We start from the raw sequence: 23,742 nt of genomic DNA, 5'->3' as shown, positions 1-23,742 counted from the left end.
TGCTTTATATGAAGAAGATTACACAACTCCTTTGTAATTCTCAACATAAATGGAGTGCCTTGGTCTGTTAATATTTCTCTGGGAATCCCAACACGGCTGAACATTAACATTAACTCCTTAGCAATTGCTTTTGCTGAAGTAGTACGCATGGGTATTGCCTCAGGGTAACATGTAGCATAGTCTACTATTACCAATATATACTGGTGCCCCCTTGCAGACTTTACAAGAGGACCCACAAAATCCATACCAATGCGTTCAAATTGGACCTCAATTATGGGTAAGGGCACCAAGGGGCTACGGTATGCTGTAAGAGGGGCAGTTAATTGGCATTCAGGACAAGAAGAACAATAGTTTGTGATAGATGCCATTACACCAGGCCAATAAAACCTCCTAAGAATTCTCTCTCTTGTTTTTTCAATCCCCAAGTGCCCCCCAAGTATGTGGCTATGTGCCAGATTTAATACAGTGTGTCGATATGCCTGGGGTACTAACAGCTGTTTGACAGACTCCTTTTTCCCAACTCTGTACAATAAATCATTTTCCACTTCAAAGTATGGATAGGTGAGCGCTTTATCAGTATTAATGGGGGTGCCATTTCTTATGGAAATATAGTTTCTAGCCACAGCTAAAGTTGGATCCTCCCATTGTGCAGCCCTAAAGTTACTTGGGCTAACCTCTAGGTCAGTTATTTCTACATCAGGTTCAGATATATTAGATTTACCTGTATTATTCTGTTCAGTATTACCTCCAACTAGGGTTTCCATAGGGGTTGAGTGTTTCCCTCTAGCAGGAATTATTTTGTCTAAGTCATCCCCCAATAAATCAATCAATAAAGGGAAAGTCACAAACAGCGCCCTCTACTGAATCCGGTGAATTTTCCTCAGCAGCATCCCATAGATTCAAAAAATGGGGAAAATCTCTGCCTATTATCATTTCATGGACTAATTTATCCACTAAACCAACTCTATGATTTATAGGGCCATTTTGAGTTTCAATAAGTACTTTAGCAGTTGGATACTTGTGTATGTCCCCATGGACACAAGCAATATCTAGGTTCTGGTAATTATCAATAGGAGTATTTCTCAACAGACCCCTGTCTATGAGCGTAACCATGCTACCAGAGTCCAGCAAAGCTTTAATTTCATTTCCCTCCACCCTTACAGTGCACCAAGGGTGGCCATTTAAACAATCATTTTTGGTAATTGCATATACTGAGCGAGAGTACAATGAATAACTGTTTCTCATATTGCCAACATTACATTCCATAGCAACATCATTCTCAGGGCAGTCCTTTGCAAAATGTCCATACTCTTTACATTGAAAACATTTAATATTAGCATTAGACAACATCTTTAAGGCTATTGTGGACCCTTCCTGCCTCACAAAACTCTTGTCCCTTGCAGTAATGTCCCTCGGGTTGTAAAAACCCATCTGCACCTCCCGATACCCCCTTTTCCCCGGAACAGTCTTACCCAATTTACTGGGACTCTGGATCTTTGGGGTTCTAGGTCTTTCCTGGTTGGGGATTTGTAGAAACTCTCCGGCAGTCAAATAGCGTTCCACCAGGGCAACTAGACCGTCAGCAGTTTTAGGTTCACTCTGGCTGACCCACCGCCGCAGGGAAACAGGCAATCCTCGCAGGAACCGGTCCATCACGAGCTGTTCCACAATGTGACTAGCTGAGTTGACCTCTGGCTGTAGCCATTTCCTGGCAATATGTATCAAGTCAAACATCTGTGACCGCACGGCTTTGTCTTGACTGTAAGTCCAGGAGTGAAATCGCTGGGCCCTTACTGCTGTCGTTACTCCCAGGCGGGCCAAGATTTCTGTTTTTAGCTTTTTATATTCAGCGGCCTGCTCAGGCTCCAAGTCATAATATGCCTTCTGAGGTTCTCCACTCAGAAATGGCGCAAGGAGACTTGCCCATTCAGACGCAGGCCACCCTTCTCTTTCGGCTGTCCTTTCAAAAGCCATAACGTAAGCCTCCACATCATCTGTAGCCACCATCTTTGGCAAATAGTTACTCACTCTCAGAGTCTTAGAACTGTGTGGAATTTCTGCAGCACACCTGCCCAGTCTTTCAGATAGGCCTCGAATCTCCTGCTGCATGGTACGTGTGATATTCTGCTGTTCCTCTCTTTGTGTTAATACCAGTTTTTGTAGCACTGCAATATTTTCTTGCTGGCTGGCAGTAGCTTGCTGCTGTGTGGCAGTGGCCTGTTGCTGTGAGGCCATAGCCTGTAGTAAAGCCTGTACAACTTCCTCCATTTTAAGTGTGGTATTGTTTCCTTAACAGACTATTAGTTTGTTGCCCTCATTCTCCACCATATGTGACCTGGGATCTTGGAAACACACAGTCCTCAAAGCTGGAAACACCACACAAGGTTGTAGCTTTATAAAATACAGTCTGTTTATTATCAGGTCTGGCAAAAAAAACAGGCAAAATAAACATAAACAAAACAAAAAAGAGGCTTGCTCCACTGAGCACTTACTAACAAGTACAACTGTCTGCACTAAGTAGCTTTTCACAAAAGTAATATTGCACAGACCTTTCAAACTTTGTCCTTTAGAGATAATTCCTCTCAGTCTCTCAGGAGAGTGTTTGCAGTTTCCCTTTACTGCTGGCAAATCTACCTCTCAACCCCTGACTGGGGATTTTATTAGCACCTGCTGTTAATTACCACATGCAGGTGAGTAGCTAGCTGAGTCAGACAGAATTCCTGGACTGGACTTTTTGACATAATGTGCTACTTGCAAACTGCGGGGTGGAGCACTGGCCCACCCTACTCTCCAAATACTCCACCCCAGGGACCCAGAAATAAATCACATATTTTCTCTATGTGGCAAACAAACATAACAATTCTCCCTGTGGTTTTCAGACCATACCCCGCACTGCAGCACTTTTGAGGGAATATAGACACCTTCCATTACTATGCCTTGGGTTCTGTCACAATATACATACATACACTATATATATTGTAGCAAGAATCTTTGGCAACCACTGTCTTCTAGGGTTTAAATGCAATAGAGGACAATCCACCTAAAGTTTTCAAAACTTTATTTTCTTCCAAAACTCCAAGGTGACTTTAACAGCAGCATACAGTTTGCTCACAGGTAAGGCAAAATTAACAGATTCAGTCTCTGCACAAGCTTCCAAAACAGCAAATCTCTGTCTGCATTGTCTGCAGCAACACAAATGGCCTTTACAGAATGTAACAGCAAAACAGAAATCCAGCAAAACGTTTAGTACATAATATTTTTCACAACACAACACATCAGGCCTCCTGCCTGGCTGTAAAACCCTAGGAGCAGTAATCATGAGCCACACTTGAGTTTAATTGTCTTTAACAGCTGTAAGGTATCCACAACTAAAAAACACTAATCACTTCCCTGGGGTTTCTTAGCAAAATGGTAAAGTGGAATTTATTAAACTTGGTCTAATATATACTCCCTCTATCACCAAATCAGACTTTCTCTCACACTTCCTCCCTCCCAGCTCACACCTGGTGGAGTGAGCGACCATAGACATTAAAGAGTGTACCCATGAAAGACCATCAGCATTGCCCTGCAAAAGACCTGCTCTGTGCTCAACAATGAAATGAAAAGGCTGCAGACTAAGAAACCATCTAGTCACTCTTGCATTCCTCTCCTTATTCTGACTCATCCATTTCAGAGGAGCATGATCTGTAATCAACCTGAATTTCCTCCCCAACAAATAGTACCGAAGAGACTCTTAAAGCCCACTTAATAGCTAAACATTCTTTTTCAACAATAGAGTCATTTTTTTCTTGTTGGTTTAATTTTCTACTAAGAAATAATACAGGATGCTCCTCCCTTGGTACACTTGGGAAAGAACAGCCCCCACACAAACATCAGAAGCATCAGTCTGCACTATAAAATCTTTACAAAAATCTGGAGTTACCAAAACTGGATAGGCACACAGGGCATCTTTCAAATGCTTAAAAGCCTTGTCTGCTTCTGTAGACCATTTAACCATCACTGGTGATTTTGCCTTTGTAAGATCAGTTAAAGGAGCAGCTATTGTAGCAAATTTGGAACAAACCTTCTATAATATCCAGTCAAACCCCAAAAAGCTCTAACTTGTTTCTTAGTTAGGGGATGGGGCCAGTTTTGTATGGCTTCTATTTTAGTTGTCTGTGGCTTAACTAATCATCTCTCAATTGTATATCCCAAGTACTTCGCTTCCTCTAAACCAATGGTACATTTTGAAGGATTCACAGTTAAGCCAGCAGAGAAAATGGAGTCATGAACTGCCTGAACTTTTGGAAGATGTGATTCCCAATCTGTACTATAAATGATTACCTCATCAAGATAAGCTGCAGCATAACAAACATGGGGCTTTAGAATTCTATCCATCATTCTCTGAAATGTTGCAGGAGCACCATGTAACCCAAATGGCAAAACTGTATACTGAAACAACCCATCTGTAGTTGAAAAAGCAGTTTTCTCCTTTGCCTGATCAGTGAGGGGTACCTGCCAATAGCCTTTCATTAAATCAATTGTTGTTAAATAACGTGCTTTTCCTAGCCTTACCATCAACTTATCATCCCTAGGCGTTGGGTAGGTATAACATTTTGAAATACAATTTAATTTACGATAATCGTTACAAAATCGTACCATCCGGTTTAGGAACTAAGACAATTGGACTGCTCCAATCACTGTGTGAATCTTCAATCACCCCAAGTGTTAACATTTTTTCCACCTCCAATTTAATAGCCTCCCTACGGGCTTCAGGAACTCTATAGGGTTTAAGGGAAAAAAAATTCTACTATAGGGACTAAAACTAGTACCCTGTCACCAGGCTGAAACTCTAGAATTACATTATAACTGTGTTTTTGTGCTTCTTGGGCTTTTCCCATATGTTCCCTAACTATGGGCATGACAGCCTTCATTCCATCTTGCATTAGAGATATATACTCAATAACACTTCTATAGGGTGTAGTTTCCTGTCCCCATGTCTCTTTAACAATATCAAGTAACCCCCAGGGATGTTGACCATCTAAAAGTTCAAAAGGTGAAAACCCTGTGGAGGCCTGAGGAACTTCCCTAATAGAAAACATTAAATAAGGCAATAAAAGGTCCCAATTTTTTTCCATCCACATCAATTGCCTTCCGGAACATATTTTTTAAGGTCGTATTGAACCGATCTACCAGCCCATCAGTTTGAGGGTGATATACTGAAGTTTTCAGCTGCTTAATATGGAGCTGTTTACACAATTCTTTTGTAACCTTAGACATAAAAGGAGTTCCTTGATCTGTCAAAATGTCCTTGGGTATACCCTCTCTACTAAACATAAGCATAAGTTTCTTTGCTATAAATTTTGCAGAACTATTACGTAGGGGTACTGCCTCAGGATAGCAGGTTGCATAATCAAGGACAACCAGTATATACTTGTGTCCTCTTGCTGACTTCACCAGTGGACCTATCAAGTCCATAGCAATTCTTTCAAATGGCACATCAATGATTGGTAAAGGCACTAATGGACTATGAAAATCCTTAGTGGGAGCAGTTAGCTGGAACTTGGGACATGAAGAGCAATATTTATGAACAGCCTTAAACACACCTAGCCAGTAAAACCTTCTAAGGACTCTTTCTTTAGTCTTATCCATGCCCAGGTGCCCCCCTAGTATGTGACTATGTGCAAGATTTAACACTGGATTACGAAAAACTTGAGGTACCAACAACTGTTTAACAATACCTGTGCTCTTTTTGTCTACTCTGTATAGTAGGTTATTATTTACTTCAAAGTGATGATAAGGTAATGGATTTTCTGACTGTGAAATAACACCATTTCCAACCCAGATATAATTTCTTGCTTTAGCCAAAGTGGGATCCTCCCATTGGGCACTTTTAAAATTACCACAATTTACCGCCAAAACTATTAAATCATCATTGCTTTTCTGCACCTGGCTCATTATTCTGGATAGGCTTGTCTCCTATCAATACAGGCATAGGACAATAAGTTTTACTTTTACTGTTTTCTTCCAAATCTATTTCAGAAAAAGTAAACACAAAATCCTCAATTGTTTCATTCCCTTTTGACTCCTAAGCTGAATTTACTATTAAAGCTCATAATTCTAAAAACTTAGGAAAATCTCTTCCTATCATTACCTCATGAGCTAATTTGGGTACTACACCTACCCAATGTTTTAAAGAACCACATTGTGTTTTGAAATTTACATCAGCTGTAGCATATCCACGTTTATCACCATGAACACAAAGAATACCCATTTTATGCATATAATCTATAGTCACATCAGGTACTATAATTTTTGCCACTAATGTAACCATACTACCTGGATCAAGTAATGCTTTACACATTCTACCATTTACAGTCACCAGACACGTGTGAGAGACATCACTATTATCAGGATGAATACAGTTAGACAGAAATGAGTGCGGCCCTGTATTATCACTTGTACTATAGTCCATCAGTTCATCTTAAAGGGCACAGTCTCTGGCAACATGGCCAACCTCATTACACTTAAAACATTTAATACTATGATAACATTTCATTCCAGGTTGGTTATATTTAAATGTTCCTCTATCTCCCAGAGGAGTGTCCCTTGTATCTTGTAAATATAACTTCTGGTCTCTCACCCCCCCCCCCCTTCCCCCTTGAACAGTCTTACCAGTTCTTGTAGAGTTCTGGCAAATAGGAGAGGAGGGTAAATCTGCTGGAGGTAGATGTAAAACTTCTCCTGCCGCAATATACCTTTCCACTAAAGCAATCAGTTGGTCGGCAGTTTGAGGGTCACCCTGACTGACCAATCAACGCAGGGAAGCAGGTAATCCTCGTTGAAAGCGATTCATCACCAATAACTGCACAATATTATTAGTGGAGTTAACCTCTGGTTGCAGCCATTTCCTGGCAAGGTGAATGAGGTCAAACATCTGTGATCTTGCAGCTTTATCAGATGCATATCTCCAAGAGTGGAATGTACTGCAGAAGTCACTCCTAGGCATTCCAGGATCTCAGCCTTCAGCTTGTCATAGTCACTGGCTTGCTCCGGCTCTAGGTCAAAGTAAGCCTTTTGAGGATCTCCACTTAAAAAAAGGTGCAAGTATGCTTGCCCACTCATCTGCTGGCCATTCTTCTCTTTCCACTGTTCTCTCAAAGGCAAGAAGGTACACATCAACATTGTCCTCTGCAGAAATCTTTTGAATATAGTGACTAGCTCGTATAACTTTAGAGCTTTGACAGCCACCAGCAGGATCAGAGTTCAGTCTCTCAGATATAGCTTGAATCTCTTGCTGCAAGGTACATGTGGCATTCTGCTGTTCCTCACAAACCTTCCTGAATGTTTCTGCTTGAAATGTGACCATCTGTTGCACCAGCACTTCAGTACTCTCTTTCTGTGTTTTTGCCATAATCATATCATTCACTGTCTGTGCCAATACTAACTGCTGCAGAGCTGCACAGTTTTCAGCAGCTTTGCTATTGGCCTCCTGTTGCACAGCAGTAGACTGAATCAGTGCTTTAATAACTTCCTCCATGTTGCTTGCAAACTATAAAACCCACAGACATATGGTGGAGAAGGTGGGCCGCCACATTTTATGTCTGTGGGTTTTATAATTTGCAAGCAACATGTCGGCGGCCCGCCTTCTCCACCATATGTAACAAGAATCTTTGGCAACAACTGTCTTCTAGGGTTTAAATGCAATAAAGGGCAATCCAGTTAAAGTTTTCAAAACTTTATTTTCTTCCTAAACACTAAGGTGACTTTATAACAGCCAATAAAAGGGGGTGCACTCTAATAATAATATAATAACCACAAAAAAAAAGTATAAGTATATATACATAAAACCTGCAATGACATATTATAACATTTCCTAATGCGCAAAAAATCTAATAATAATATTGGTATGTTATAACATAAATAAAAAAAATAATAGCAAACCAAAAATAAGGTGAAGTGAGATCAAAACAGTCCCACAGTGAGACAAGTAATACTGTGCTTAGTCAATCAACGTGTGTAGTCCAAACATAAGATGTAAGGCTGCTCTCCTCCTCGCAGATCACTCCAGATCGGGTAGTAAAATGGATACAAAACAGAGGGGCACCTCATGTGTAGATCAGAGGTGTAATCCAACATCACATCGCAAATTGCCAAATGGATACTCACATTTAGCTGGAGCACACTTATGTGCTGGTAGTGACGAGCTGATACCTCAACTAACCCTTGTTCCGGCTGAAATCTGGAACACTGGATATAACTCCAAAGTATGATCTGTCCCAGGGTGCGGTTCCAAGGATAGTGAGGTGCTGACACTTGACTTTAGTTAAAAAGGGGTTTATTAAAATTCACATTAAAAGCATTGAGCATCAAGTGTAAAGGGGCATAAGCATATAGCCCCTTAATGCAATGTGATTTTTGTCTTTACAATCACCGTTTCATCAGGCAACGCATTGCATTAGGGGGCTATATGCTTATGCCCCTTTACACTTGATGCTCAATGTTTTTAATTTTGAGTTTTAATAAACCCCTTTTTAATTAAAGGTGACTTTAACAGCAGCATACAGTTTGTTCACAGGTAAGGCAAACGGAACAGATTCAGTCTCTGCACAAGCTTCCAAAACAGCAAATCTCTGTCTGCATTGTCTGCAGCAACACAAATGTCCTTTACAGAATCTAACAGAAATTCAGCAAAACGTTTAGTACATAATATTTTTCACAACACATCAGGCCTCCTGCCTGGCTGTAATGTACTAAGCTAGAGAAATGCTTCCCTTTTAAACCCTAGGAGCAGTAATCATGAGCCCCACGTGAGTTCAATTCTCTTTAACAACTAAAAAACACAAATCACTTCCCTGGGGTTTCTTTGCAAAATTTTAAAGTGAAATGTATTAAACTTGGTCTAATATATACTCCATCTATCACCAACATCCTACTCTACCCCCACACCCCCGGCTCTTCCTGTCTTTACAGAAGCCTGCGCATAAATTTTACAGCCTGCACGCGGGAAAATCAGGAACAACACGATTTACATAAAAAATAAAGTTATTTTGCACACTTCCTTTTATAAAGAAAATGGCTGTGAATTAGTGCCACCCAGCAAAATGTGCCGCACCAGGCACTGGCCTTGTTGGCCTATGCATTAATACGCCCCTGTTCTGGCCACTTGAAATGGTTGCCAAGCTCAGCCCACTGATGACATCGCTATCTGGGCTGCATCTACACATTCTGCTAAATAGCATTGACAGTCTGTTGAATCTAACTAGTGAGCCTTTTGTGATTGGATGCCATATGCAGCCCAGATCATGATGTCATCAGTGGACTGAACTTGGCAGCCATTTCAAACAGGCCAGAAACACTATTCATTTTAAAATAAATGTTTTACTGTTCCTGCTGCATGATATAGAGAGGAGGCTATTTGTAGCTTAATCAAGGGCAAGACTTTAAGATGACTAAGGTGTAGACTGTCCCTTTAATTTTGTACATTAATCTCTCATGTGGCACTCTATCAAAGCCTTTTACAAATTCAAGTATATAACATCAACTGATTCCCCTTTATGTATAGTTTTACTTACTTCCTCGTAGAATCTAATTTGATTAGGTTGACATGATCTATTTCTCATAAAACCATGTGGATTTAAACTCATAATCTTGTTTACACAAATAAGCTCATCAATATAATCCCTTATGATCCCTTCAAGTATCTTCCCCATTATTGATGTCAGATTAACTGGTCTATAGCTTCCTAGATCTGCCCTGCTTCCCTTTTTAAAGAGTGGCACCACATCAGCTTTATGCCAGTCCTGGGGTACTATGCCTGATGATAATGAGTCTTGAAAAATTAAGAGCAGAGGTTTGTCTAAAACAGTGCAAAATTCCTGTAAAACCCTTGGGTGTATTCCATCTGGGCCTCGGGTTTTATTTATCTTAATATTATTCAGTTTTTTTCCTGATATCCTCTAGAGATAACCCAGTTAATGGTATGGGCTTGTATGTTCTAGTTTGTTTAAAAGTTTCCCCCATTGGTTCCTCTCTTGTGTATACTGAAGAAAATAACATCAATTATGCTTACCTGATAATTTCCTTTTCTTCTGATGGAAAGAGTCCACAGCTGCATTCATTACTTTTGGGAATTAAGAACCTGGCCACCAGGAGGAGGCAAAGACACCCCAGCCAAAGGCTTAAATACTCCTCCCACTCCCCTCATCCCCCAGTCATTCTGCCAAGGAACAAGGAACAGTAGAAGAAATATCAGGACGAAATGGTGCCAGAAGAATATAAGGACGCCCCACATAAAATTACGGGTGGGGAGCTGTGGACTCTTTCCATCAGAAGAAAGGGAAATTATCAGGTAAGCATAATTTATGTTTTTCTTCTTAAATGTAGTCCACAGCTGCATTCATTACTTTTGGGAAACAATACCCAAGCTATAGAGGACACTGAATGCCAAGACAGGAGGGTACAATAGGCGACCCATACTGAGAGCACCAGGCCTGAACCTCTACCCAATAAAAAAAATCCCGCTTCGTCAGAAGCCGAGAAAACATTTCAAGGAAAATCCCCATTGACACTGACTAAGAGCCAGTCCAGAGCCAAACTAGAGATCGCAAAATGGACTCAACTGAGCCAACAGTCCACCAAGAGACACCGTCGACCAACAGACGGTCCCCCACAACTCACCCTACACAAATAAATGGTGAACCAGCTGAATACCCCAAGGGGAACAAGGCAAAGGAGGACCAAGAAAACCGAAAGTCCCTCAATACAAAAATCAGCACCTCCAAGAGTGGGCCCAACACACAGAGACCCAAATCAACCCAAACAGGGAAAGTGGCCATGCCTATACCAGGCGAAACCCGGGACAACAGCAGGCACGGAGACCAAAAAGACGTCTCCCCAACAACCTGCAAGCATGGAACGCATAAAAGAGGCAAAGTTCTCCCAGCGCCTGCCCATGGAATACCCAAGTATTCAACCGTGAAATAGCATGTAATAGACCTAGGCGAAATCCCAAGTTCGAGAAAACAGAGTCCATAACAGGACGACACAGAGGGAGCTTCCAAGGAAGAAAGAATAAGCAGCCATCAAGAAACGGACCGCACAAAACAGCCCCCGACAGAGGGCACGCTCCAGGTAACCTAAGCCGCCGGACCTACTCAAACTGACCTTCAAACTGAGCTATCAAAATAGACTCAGCAAGCTCACACATCCCAAAGGATACTGTGACCCATAGACCACTCTGGCATCCTGACCAACAGACCCAGCAGGGCCACCAATACAAGGGAACAAAGAATCCCAAAAATGGTACAGGAACAAGCGTAAAGATGGCAGAGCCATCCTCCCAGAGTATAAGTACAACCAAACTCTGAAAACAGACAAGGCCATAGACCCAAGTATCTATCAAAACACTGCCCCACAGTCTGACATGGAACCAGCAAGATTCCAGGGGAAACCCAGTCCACTTTTCACTTCCCGACCAGGAGAAGCCCCTAAGAAGGGCTCCTTCTCCCTAAGAATAGAATATCTCCTAAAGAAAAGGGGAAGAGGTCGGAAGTCAAATGTCCTAGAAAGGACCCCCTCACAAGTAGTTTGCCCAACAGAGGCACAGCCAACCCATTCGCCTGCAGAGCAGAGAATCCACAGGTACACTGGCAAACTAACAGGGGAATGCAACCCTATGGCGCACCAGAAACTGGAAATTAGCACAAGCAGCTGACATGGGTTACTCTGTGGCAAGGAGTAACAAATACTCCGATAAACTGGGCCAACCCTTACCCAATTAGGTAGATGGAGCAAGGACATAGCTCCCGTTCCAATCAGTGTGGAACATCCCGACCAGCCCTGAGAATCAAAACAATCCAAAACTGTGAAAGGAGCAATACCCCAGAAGAGGAAGACTCAAGAAGAAAAACAGGTCCGGGTACCTAATAGTTCAGGCAACTAAACACCCCTACTGGTCAAAAAAACAGACAAAGGGAATGGTATATACCACATATGTTCATAGCGCTGTGGAACCTGTTGGCGCTCTACAAATACCTGATAATAATAATAATAATGGTGCATATCCAGAGAATCCGGACAGCAAAGAGAACTTGAAAGCCCTGACCAAAGGAAGGAACCCCCCCTAGATAAAGTCCAACTCTCCAAGGAGTAAGGCTAGAAGCCTAATAATGGGACTTCACAATGGCCTCAGGACAACAAAAGGGATACCTTGAAGTTCAAAACCCCCAATAGCAGGGCTAGTCAACCCATCACCTCCACACAGGCAGAGGACACAGAGGAGAGAAAGGTGCTAAGCCTTCCCAGCTCCGGAAAACCCTGAGCTAAGCAAGTCTCTACAGGGAGCAACCAACGTCCGAACACAGATCCCCAAAGGAGATCTAACTTAGCCGGAGACAAAGGAAGAAGACCCAAAGGTCCCATAACTCCAACAGACCCTATGCGGCCTCGAGTAAAAACCATATCTAGAAACACTAGAAAACGGCATATACGCACCCTTAAAGTGCCAAAATTTGCAACAGGTTTTAAAATAGAAAACCTTCCACATGCCGTACAGCTATCCATACAAGCTGTTGGATAAAGCCCCAATAGGACCATCCAGAAGCCTAAAACTGAAGGCCAAACCAATCCTCAGTGGTAACGGGGAATTAAGCCCATCAGCCCTCCCCCATATAGAGGAGGAAACTCTAGGTTCTGATGAACTCAGATGTCAAATAACATGACGCAGCAGTCATCTATGACTGAAGGCTATAAGGACTGAAACAATCCTTTTCCGCCTCGCGACCCACAGGTCCTCTAGAATGCTTAGTTGAACATAAAAACAAAGATAAATTGAGCAATCAGTGCCACTACCGAACCGGTCTGGCAGAACGGCGCCACGTGTCTGAACAGCCAAAAAAACAAATGAACCCGACAGGACCAGCCTGTACTCAGGGTCCTAACCGACAAGCTGTATAAATTCTCCCACATAGGGGAAATACAAAAACAGACATTATTAAACATAGGACTAACATATTCAAACAACTTCTGAAGAAGTAACAAGCGTATAGATCCCAGATGGTTCCCGAAGGAAAACACAAATAAAAGACAATATATAGGCAACCCGAAGGTTAACGCCCAAAAGACACAGACCTACCCACAGGACCAGCCAAACAGAGCCCTATCTTTCAAAACACTGGGAAAGATCTCAAATAAAGACAAACAGGAGATAACCCCACCTATCTAATGAGGTGCACCATTCGAATTATCAGACTGAAAGTTCCCATATCTGTTAATGATAGGGTCATACAATAACTGAAAAAGATTTCTAAGCAACACACAAAGGCGCACAATCATGTAACGAAAGGCACAACACTCCGCAACAGTTACACCCGCAGGGAACTGTAGAGGCCCACCCCAAGGCAGAAGACCCGGGACAATAGGGCACGAGCACATTCTCAAAGAAACATCTGGACTCTGCAGACGAACAATCGCCAACAATATCTGAAAGCAAAAACATGCTGCAACCTCCAGGGGGAAAACGCCACCCTGCATGTAGGAACCATAAACTGGGTTACCCGCATGTGTAGGAGGAAGAATCGGTAGGAAACTCACCCCCTGGAGGACAGGACCCCCAGAGGCGGATGGCTCAGCCAACCCCTGATTCCCTGAGCCCAAGGAACCGGGTGCTCTCATATGGCATATGGAACAAAACTGGTTGACAGGAGTCAATGAGGCCAAACCGGATTCGTCACCGGACACCGAATCTGAATCTGATATCATAATCGTCTCAATATCAGAATCCTCTGTATCTGAATCTGAAATGAGCACAGTCTCAGCATCAGAATCCTCCATAACTTTAAAGAGGATATATAAATTTGGACTATAAACAGTAAAAAACAAAAATGGCACTTGACACCACCAATGACCAGACCCCTGCGGACTAGAATAACTCCCCACACTGTCAGGAATGCGGAAACAGAACTTAACCACGCCCAGACACAGGGTGAACCGTACAGTCCAAAAAGCGTACCCAGCCAAAAGGCCTCAAAGTTCTAAACCACTAGCCCAAAAACCTCACACATAAGCAGGATGAATCACATAACAAACATGATTATAAACCCCCCTCTCCAATAACCCCCCTCAGGAGATATTAACCCTTGATTCCAAGATACTAACAGAGACTCACTGAGACCCTATGTTATAAGTTAAACCCGCGAGGTGATAGCCTCACGGGAAACATTCACATTACAATACATTGAATAAAGTAAAATGAAACGATCTTACGGGGCTCTATGCCGTGGAACAGGAACACGACTTTTCAAGTGTGACTGATAGTAGGATCGCCTCCTCCATGGACTTGAGAGAAGAAAGCAGGCAGTGGAGCGAAGTTCGACAACTCTGATTGCATGAGGAGCTGTTAACATCAGTCGGGATGGTTTTACAACTCCGGACCCTAACTTTCATACAAGCCCTCACTGAGAGACTGACAGGATTACTTAAAACTCCTGTCCCATGCCAAAGAGTACTACCCTCCATAAAAGACAAAAACAAAAATTAAAAATTCGGACACATCTCTACCAACCTCCTGGGACGAAAGTCAAAGAATGACTTGGGGATGAGGGAAGTGGGAGGAGCATTTAAACCTTTGGCTGGGGTGTCTTTGCCTCCTCCTGGTGGCCAGGTTCTTAATTCCCAAAAGTAATGAATGCAGCTATGGTCTCTTTCCATTTAAGAAGAAAAATTGGTTTAATACCTCAGCCTTCACCATGTCACTGTTGTTGGGGGGCTTGTAGCATGTTCCTACTAATATTTTATTAGTTTTTTTCCCCCACTCCTTATTTCAACCCACAGCATCTCTACGTTGTCACCTGTATCATCATAAATATCTTCCCTTATTGTAGGTTTAACATTAGGTTTAATATACATGCAGATCCCTCCACCCCTTTTTTTTTAAATTTTTTTTTATTTGTTATTTTTATTAGTGGTACAGAGGTCAAGAGACATCAGCAGTAAAACATTACATTATTACATTCAGATACATTATTGATTCTGACTTTTCAAAAAGTCCTCGTTATCTGAAGGATATTTAAGGCTGTCCGGTGTTAAAGTACACTGGGTTTAGATAATTAACAGTATCTGTAGGTAAGCGTTTTCTAGTCTCTTGTAACACAGTGCTTGAGAGAATATGTTAACCATAATGAATATAACAGTCTAACAGGTAAATACAAACAAGATAACAATTTAACCTTGAAAAATTATCCATCTGATCTGTTAAAGTAAGTATCGCTCACCTGAAACAGATGTTTAAGGCAACCATGACGGCCCGGCACTCTCCTACCCTTAGACTGGCGGTTATCCAAGGATGAAGTCATCCAGCAGCTGCTAGTGAGGTTTGTGTAGTGTGTTTGTGGTCTGTAGGATAAGTTGCCTCATAAGTATTCTTGCCACAAGAATCCGGCGTTTAGAATGATTTGTGTTTTGTTACGGCACATGTAGCCGTATTTTTCTAGGGAGAATTGTTGTCATGAACCAAGCCTCCAGACGAAAAAGAAAAAGAAAAGGTCTGGGAGGCATTCTGCTAAGAAGGGCTGTGTGGGGATTTGAACCTGTGACTCTGTGGTTGCTATTTCTGTTTGCTTACATGTTGAGCTACAGCCAGTTCTAGCAATAGCATGGATCTTAAAAGATCTGATAAATAACTATTTGCCTTACTTGTTATTACACCTGTGCAACACACAGGTGTTCTCAATTCTGGAATTAATCAGAACCAACCCTGTGCAAAACCTCCCTATTTAAGGATGGCTTTTAGTCTGCATTTTTGTCTTCACATTGGATCTGTTTTGTCAAGTCAGAACCTGTTTCCTGTATTTCTTTGGAGAAAGATTTCCTTTGCACCTGTTTACAAGGTATTACCAGGAGAAAGCCTTTACCTTTAAACCTGTTACCAATCTACAAGTTTGTTTCCTGCTTTATGCAATTCCTGCACTTGGCCATTGCCAGGAGAAAGATTTCCTTTGCACCTGTTTACAAGGTATTACCAGGAGAAAGCCTTTACCTTAAAACCTGTTACCAATCTTCAAGTTTGTTTCCTGCCTTGTGCATTTCCTGCACTCAGCAATTACAAGGAGAGAGACTTTACCTTTAAACCTGTTACCAGTTTGCAAGTTGTTTCCTGCTTTGTGCAATTCCTGGACTCAGCAATTACAAGGAGAAAGACTTTACCTTTAAACCTGCTACCTGTTTACAAGTTGTTTTCTGCCTTGTGCAAATCTTACATTTCAGTTATTACCAAGAGAAAGACTTTCCTTTTTGAATCTGCATCTCTGCTTACTAGTTTTCTTTATTTTCACTCCTGCTGTATGTGGTCTTAACATACCTGAGTAGCATATTTAAATATTCTGCAAGTATTTGCTTAAACAAAGTATTTTGTTGTTTAAATAAATTTGTTTTCATTTTCAATCAGTATGGCTTCTACTAATCTTCCTTTAAAGCAACTGTTCCAGACAATGAGGCTCTCACATGATATCCTGAGACAGAACATGACAATTGTTCTTCCACCTCCTCTACCCACATAGATTTGTTTAAGATATTAGGTTTTTTCCAGTGCTTGGCTATTAATTTTCTAGCACTGTTGAGGCCAATTTGTAGGACCAAGGTTTTCAGGCGACACGGTATCTTTGGTAGATCTTTTAAAAGGGCTAGACCTGGTGTGAATGTGAAATTAGCTATGATACATTGTTTATAGTAAGCTTCAACTGCTTCCCACAGTGGGCGTACTTTAGGGCAATGCCACCACATATGGACAACGTTACCATGAGCTCCGCAGCCTCTGCAGCATAATCCAGATGTACCAGGGTATATGCTGGCTAGCCTCGATGGGGTAAGATACCACCAAAGTAGTATTTTAAAGTTTAACTCTAGTATCGCAGAGGAGGTTGAGGATTTTTTAACTGAGAGGAATATTTTGTTCCAGTTTTCTATGTCTAAATTTACTGAGAGATCAAGGTTCCATTTAGCTGTGTAGGGTGGCAATGTGTCTGATGCAGTACTTATGACCTCCACCCCTTTTATTACTCCTCTCCCTCCTAAATAAAGTATAACCCTCTAAGTTAACTGCCCAGTCATGTGAATCATCCCACCAAGTTTATTATTATTATTATTATTCTATATTTATAAAGCGCCAACAGATTCCACAGCGCTGTCCATGGGTACAAAGATATAAGTACAACGGTGAAACAATACAATATAACAGGCCCGGACTGGCGATCTGGCATAGCGGGCATTTGCCCGGTGGGCCGCTGGTCCCCTTAGCCCTGCCCACCTCTTAATTATAACCTACACTGATACACTCTACTTTGCTGATGTTCCCTCTAACCCTTTCATTGGTCCTGCGCACCTGTCAATTAAGGCAGCGCATCACAGGGGGCTTCGATCATCCTGGAGAAGCCCTCTGTGTGGCAAAAGTCTGTCAGTGGCACAGTGTGCAGTTGTGGTAGCGCCAGCAAGCACAGTGGAAGCATCGTGGAGGAGTCTGTGTAAAGGAGTTGTGAGAGCAGGAGCTTCTATAATAAAATAGTGAGTAACACACTTGGGAGCTTAATATGCACTGTACAGCAGCAGTGCAGACCCCCAACCAGGGCTGTTTTTAGGGTCGGGCAAACCGGACTGTAGCCCGGGGCACCAAGGAAGCATTAGGATCAAAACTTATGTCTGTTACTGTGTCTGACCACGCAGTGCAGGGAGAGGGCCATAAAACCGGCATCCTGAAACAGGGCAATTTGCAAAAGAAACAAACTTCTCTTGTAGGCTTCCTTCTCCGTGCTGAAAGCCCAAACCCCGCTACTGTCTTCACTGCTGTATTCGGCAGGGGAGTTAGCTGAGCTAAATAATACTAAAAAGGCAGTATTTTTTCCAACAGCTGTGTTAGAAAAAAAAATACTGCCTTTTTAGTATGATTTAAAGTATGTTTGGTAGACAAAAAGTGTCTAGCCACTGGCTGATCACTTTCACCAGTGGCTAGGGCAGCACGTATGGATGCCCTGTGATTGGCCATACGGGTGCGTAGATCATCATTCGTTTTGCCAACGTAATATCTGCCACAGCAACAGTGCAGCATTTACACTATAAACTTGGTAGTACTGCCAAGCATACTTTTTTGTCTGCCAAACATACTGTGGCCGATTTAAAAGGGGGTAATAGAGCCAAATTGTTGTTGCAAAAAGAGTCCAGGTGGATTTACACCTTGGATACTTTAATACCTAGGGGCCTTAATACCCATTTTGATATGCAATGTTTCTAATAATGATCCTGTTTGTACATATTTTACACGCAATAGTATATTGTGTAGTACAGCTAGCCATAGATTCATACTAATCTGATAGTCATACTCTGAGTCTGTAAATTATTAGATTATACAGGGATGATTAAAATTGTATTCATAGGGGGCGGAGCCAGCTACCGTAGGGATCAGACGTGTTTTCACACAGCTCCTGTTTCCTAAGCTACTTTATTATATTTAACATGTCTTTAATAGCTACCTAACCGCTTGTAGCGACTTTCTCACTTAAGAGCACCCTAAGGTGAACATTCTGATTCCCCCAATCCCTAAGAAGCCTTTGTGACTTAGACGGCAGTGTGCGCGGCCCTACCTCCATTGAAACAGACTGATCCTCTCTCTATCTGCAAATACAACCATCTGCCCACCGATTATGGAAGAGATACGAATAATGCTCACCAAGTTGGAGCTACAGATGCAGAATAATTTTAAAGACCTCACGCTTACAATTAGAGCGCAATACACTCCAGAAGAAGACGCTGCAATCAAGATGTCGGATAGAAAGGCCGCTACGCGGCAAGCCCAGACTATGCAAGTTGATCTCCTCAAGATGGGTAACAAGAAAAACAACGAACTGCAGCTCGAGATAAATACTAGCGCTGAAGAGACAAGCATCTGCGAGCTAGGCTCGCCTTCTATACATTTGTATGCCCAGCGGTCTCTAATTAACGCGGCTAGCAACATACAAAAAATAAACTCAGCTCACAGATGGATCCATGAGCTATCGCAGGTACTTGATGGGGGCACAGCAGTTCTGATCACAGAAACAAGCGCTGCTTTGAATGAGGTGATCATTGAAGGATTCCGGAGAAAGTCTAGTCCTCCTCAGACCGGGCAGATAGACACCCGCTCCAGGCCCTATGCGATAGATCCCTCTTCAGATTCGGGAGTCCCTAAATCTACTTTGATTCCTCGCATTGGGGAAACTAAGTACATTACACTTCAGGAGAACCCCTCTCAGGTCTCTTACCTCTGGAATGGTGTGCTGCAGCTAAGACACAGTTTGCAATTTCCTATAGACTGGACAATCGACCACAAGTCTGGAGTGGGGTAAACCTTCCCTAATTGACATGCTGTACTGAAGTATGATCATTGCCCGATCATGCTCAGCGATATTGACATTAACTCTACTTCTTAGAAATTTTTCACCCAACCGTAGTAGACCTGTTTGATAGCACCACAAGGGACTGCTTTGCAACGAGCATTGAACTATGGACTGCAAATAGAATATTACATTCAGCCAGGCTTAGGCTGTTTATTCATGAAGCCACTTAGATTTTAGCATAAAAGTCTCTTATAATTTCTCTCAGAATTATCCCTGGTTTGTTTATTAACTAACTTCCATGTTCATGCTGAAGCTTTTTATATGTATGTTCAAATGTTGCCACATCACTTTTATAGTACTAGTAAAGCTCACAGCTTGTAAGGTGCCCATATCCCTATTAGTAAGCAGGGTATATTGTTTGATGATGATAAGGTCCATTTTTAGATGCTACTGGGCCGTGTCTACTGGGAAAACACGGTCCAGCATATAAGTTTTTATCCCTTACTTATAAAGGCGTGTGGGCTTTGACTGCAAGGCGCTAGACATATGTTGTGCTACAAGTTATAAGATAAAATAACTAAATTGGTTCAAAGTACCTGGGTACTAATTGACAGTATGTAAGGTGTCATATTACCCGTAGTAATGTCAGTGAGCATACATGTAATTTAGACTCTCCCTAGTATATTCTGGTTCTTTATAATGTGTTTAATAATTATTGTTGTCTATATGGGTGCACGTGATCTCTCCATTACTTAAGTGTTGTGTTATATTTATATGTATTATTGACTATAATTTTCTGTGACTATACAACTGTAATCCCTAGTTTATCTATGCTCTTATTCACATCTCTAGCACATAATAGTTTTCTTGATTGAGCCTCTCTCCTCCCTTTCCCGCCGGTACTTATGTCTGCGGGTCATATCCCTTCTCCCTCTCCAACATCGCCTAGAGGTGGCACTCCCCCAGGAGAGGGGCTCACCCAGAAGTCTCCCAAACCCCCTAGTCTCCAATTAATCTGACGACCCCCCTTCATCTGACAATATATTATATGACTCTAGGCCCCCCTCTATAGGAATATAAAGGCTTAGATGAGTGTGATTGTATTTATATTAAGTGATAACACCCTGGTCTCTCCTAAATTTGTCCCTAGCGTAGACACACTAACTGGCTCCGCCCCTCCACCCCCCTATTACATTTTGAGCGGCTCTTGCCCGTTGCATCCCTCTTCCCCATATAACTATAGAGTCACCCCCTCCCTAGTTTTACCCTCATCTGAGTAACTACCTTACTTGTCTTTGTATATAACTAGGAGAGGATCATTTTTGCTTATACTACATCTGTTATACTCTAAAACAAAACTGAAGTCTCTTTATGTAATGACCCATATCGTACGGAAATGTTTTGTGATACTAGAATACATTGTCTCCTAATTTTGCTCTGTACACATTGTTTTGTGAATGTTTTGTGACATACCTTATACTCTGTACTGGTTTTTGACTTCAATAAAAAGATATTAAAAAAAAATAAAAAAAAATTGTATTCATAATTTTTATATCTTTTTGACATATTCCCACCTAGTTAAAGCAATTTTTGCGGTAGGTAGGTTTCAGGGTATTGATTTCATAATTACACTTGATATTCATTACTTTGTAAGTAACATCTTACTTATTCCCCTCATTAGTTAAGCTGTAATATTTATTTGTAGCCAATTTTTGTTTTTGCTAGTTTTGTTACATATTGTAAAGACAAGTCATTCATCACATAAATTAGGGCTACTTAGGTTACATTTTTGTTTATATGAATATTGTTACATTGTAATTTCAGGCATTTTCCATTTTTAACTTTGCTTTTAGTTGTTTGTCCCAATGCAACCACCATACTTATCTCTGAGCATTCTCAGTTGCGCAGATGAGAAGCTGCAGGTGTTTAGCATTCACAGTACAGTGTGGAGGGTATTTAACCCCTTAAAGGGACATAATTTTTTTTTCTTTCATGATTCAGATAGAGAATATCATTTTAAACAACTTTCTAATTTACTTCTATTATCTAATTTGCTTCTTTCACTTGATATTCTTTCCTGAAAAGCATATCTAGATATGCTCAGTAGCTTCTGATTGGTGTCTGCACATAGATGCCTCATGTGATTGGCTCACCAATGTACATTGCTATTTCTTTAACAAAGGATATCTAAAGATCACCCCAAATTAGATAATAGAAGTAAATTGGAACATTGTTTAAAATTGTATTCTCTATCTGAATCGTGAAAGACATTTTTTGGGTTTAATGGCCCTTTAAGGACAAGGCCATTTTTCAATTTCTTTCCCTTAAAGACCAGGGCTTTTTTAACATTTCTGCTGTGTTTGTGTTTAGCTGTAATTTTCCTCTTACTCATTTACTGTACCCACACATATTATATACTGTTTTTCTCGCCATTTAACGGACTTTCTAAATATAACATTATTTTCATCATGTACACACAATGTAAGTCCAAGCACCAAAGGACTATCTTTATATCTTTATCTTTTTCAATCAGCCTGTGGTCCAGGATATTCCCCAAAAACTTGATACAGTTCAAATGTGCCAGTGTTACCTTGCAAACTTGTCCTCAATCATTAGCTTGTTATCAACAATATCAGTTTATTGTGGCATATGATACAGTTAATATGTTTGACATACAATTTCTTACCCGCTCCTTGCGGAAATAACTTGTATTTTCTTTCTGCTACTTGTGCTGAGTGTTGCGTCCCGTCTGTGTGTGCCGGTCCACAGGAGCCTCCTCTCCGATTGCAGTTTTGTGTGACTTCGTTCTGTGTGGGCTACGATTAGCCCGGGCTCCCTCCTCGATCACACATGATGGTTATTATCGCTTCAGCTCTTGCACTTCGTCCTGTTAGTAGCCATATGTGCCACAGCGCTTCATGAGAAATCCTTCTTTTGACCCAGGGTTTTTCAATGTTTTCTCTGGTGCCTGTGCTCACTCCAAATCCCTGTATGGTACTTATTCACACTACGATCTTGCGATCAGAAAGAGGAGCACTAGGTAAATTCCGGTGAAATAAAACTTAGCTTTTATTTAGCTTTTTAGCTCATCTTAAAAACTTTAACAATTAAACAATATCGTAACAGATAGCGTAGCACTCTCTTGCTTACGCGTTTCGGCGATAGCCTAGTGGCATAATGGCATAAATGGTTGTAAATGCTTCTCTGGGATCCCCTTTGTTCAGAAATAGCAGACATATATGGCTTTGGCATTGCTTTTTGGTAATTAGAAGGCCGCTAAATGCTGCTGCGCATCACACATGTATTATGCCCAGCAGTGCAGGGGTTAATTAGATAGCTTGTAGGGAGCTTGCAGGGTTAATTTTAGCTTTAGTGTAGAGATCAGCCTCCCACCTGACACATCCCACCCCCTGATCCCTCCCAAACATCTTTCTTCCCTCCCCCACCCCACAATTGTCCCCGCCATCTTAAGTACTGGCAGAAAGTCTGCCAGTACTAAAATAAAAGGCTGTCTGCCTTTTATAAAAGGCTGTCTGCCAGTACCCAATTTGCCTCCCAAAAATGTATTTTTTTTTTATATATAATTAAATTTTTTCTGTAGTGTAGCTGCCCCCCATCAATACCCTCCTCCCTCTCCCCCTCCCAGATCCTTTTGAGTGTTATCCCCCCCCCTCCCTCTCCCTGTGTCCCATTTACTCATTCATTGGTGGCAGTGGTTGTTGCGCAATCGCGCACACACATGCGCGCCCGTGCTCCCTGCAGGCCCACCGCACGCTCCCGGCATATATAGTATATGTATATATATATATATATATATATATATATATATATATATATATATATATACATATACCCAATATTATACTATAATGCATGTATAATTAGTGTCTATCTACATGTATTTATGTTGTGATTTTTTTCTGTCCCATAAATATGTGTAAGTGTATAAGTTGAATGTGCATGTTTTGTGTGTATGTTGTTTGACTGCATGTATGTGAATGCTGCAAATGGTGTGTGTCTGCATGTATGTGAATGTTGTGTGTGTTGTGGCCTGCATGTATGTGAATGCTGTGTAGTATTTGTGTGTTGTGTATGTTGTGTGGCGGCATGTATGTAAATAAAAAATGGTGGTGGGGAGAAGTGGGCCTTTTTGGCCTAAAATGCCCGGGCCTTTTTTTGGTCCCAGTCCGGCCCTGCAATATAGGACAACATTTTACAGACAAATACAGGGGGAATGGAGGGCCCTATTCCCATGGGAACTTACAATCTAGATGGGTAGGAGAATAGGAAACAGGAGGTGGGGACTGCGAAGGTGAGAATGATGTTAGTGAGGAGTTAGATGAGGGCAATTGTAGGTTAAGTGAAATTCATTTGTTAAATGAGTTGGGTGATAAGCTTCCCT

The 23,742-nt window shown here is 41.6% G+C and overlaps 1 long non-coding RNA gene across 1 annotated transcript in view; it reads right to left on the bottom strand.

Annotated features, from left to right (window-relative positions):
* Positions 1-23,742, bottom strand: part of LOC128664169 (uncharacterized) — a 54,874-nt gene that overhangs the window by 21,174 nt on the left and 9,958 nt on the right. The window contains exon 2 of the long non-coding RNA XR_008402926.1: positions 15,252-15,372. This is a non-coding gene — a long non-coding RNA (uncharacterized LOC128664169). The remainder of the gene's footprint in view (positions 1-15,251; positions 15,373-23,742) is intronic.

Source organism: Bombina bombina, chromosome 6 (genome assembly GCF_027579735.1).
Source record: "Bombina bombina isolate aBomBom1 chromosome 6, aBomBom1.pri, whole genome shotgun sequence".
Lineage (NCBI taxonomy): Eukaryota > Metazoa > Chordata > Amphibia > Anura > Bombinatoridae > Bombina > Bombina bombina.
The sequence above is the reverse complement of the archived record's forward strand: the minus strand, read 5'-3'. Positions and strand labels throughout refer to the sequence as shown.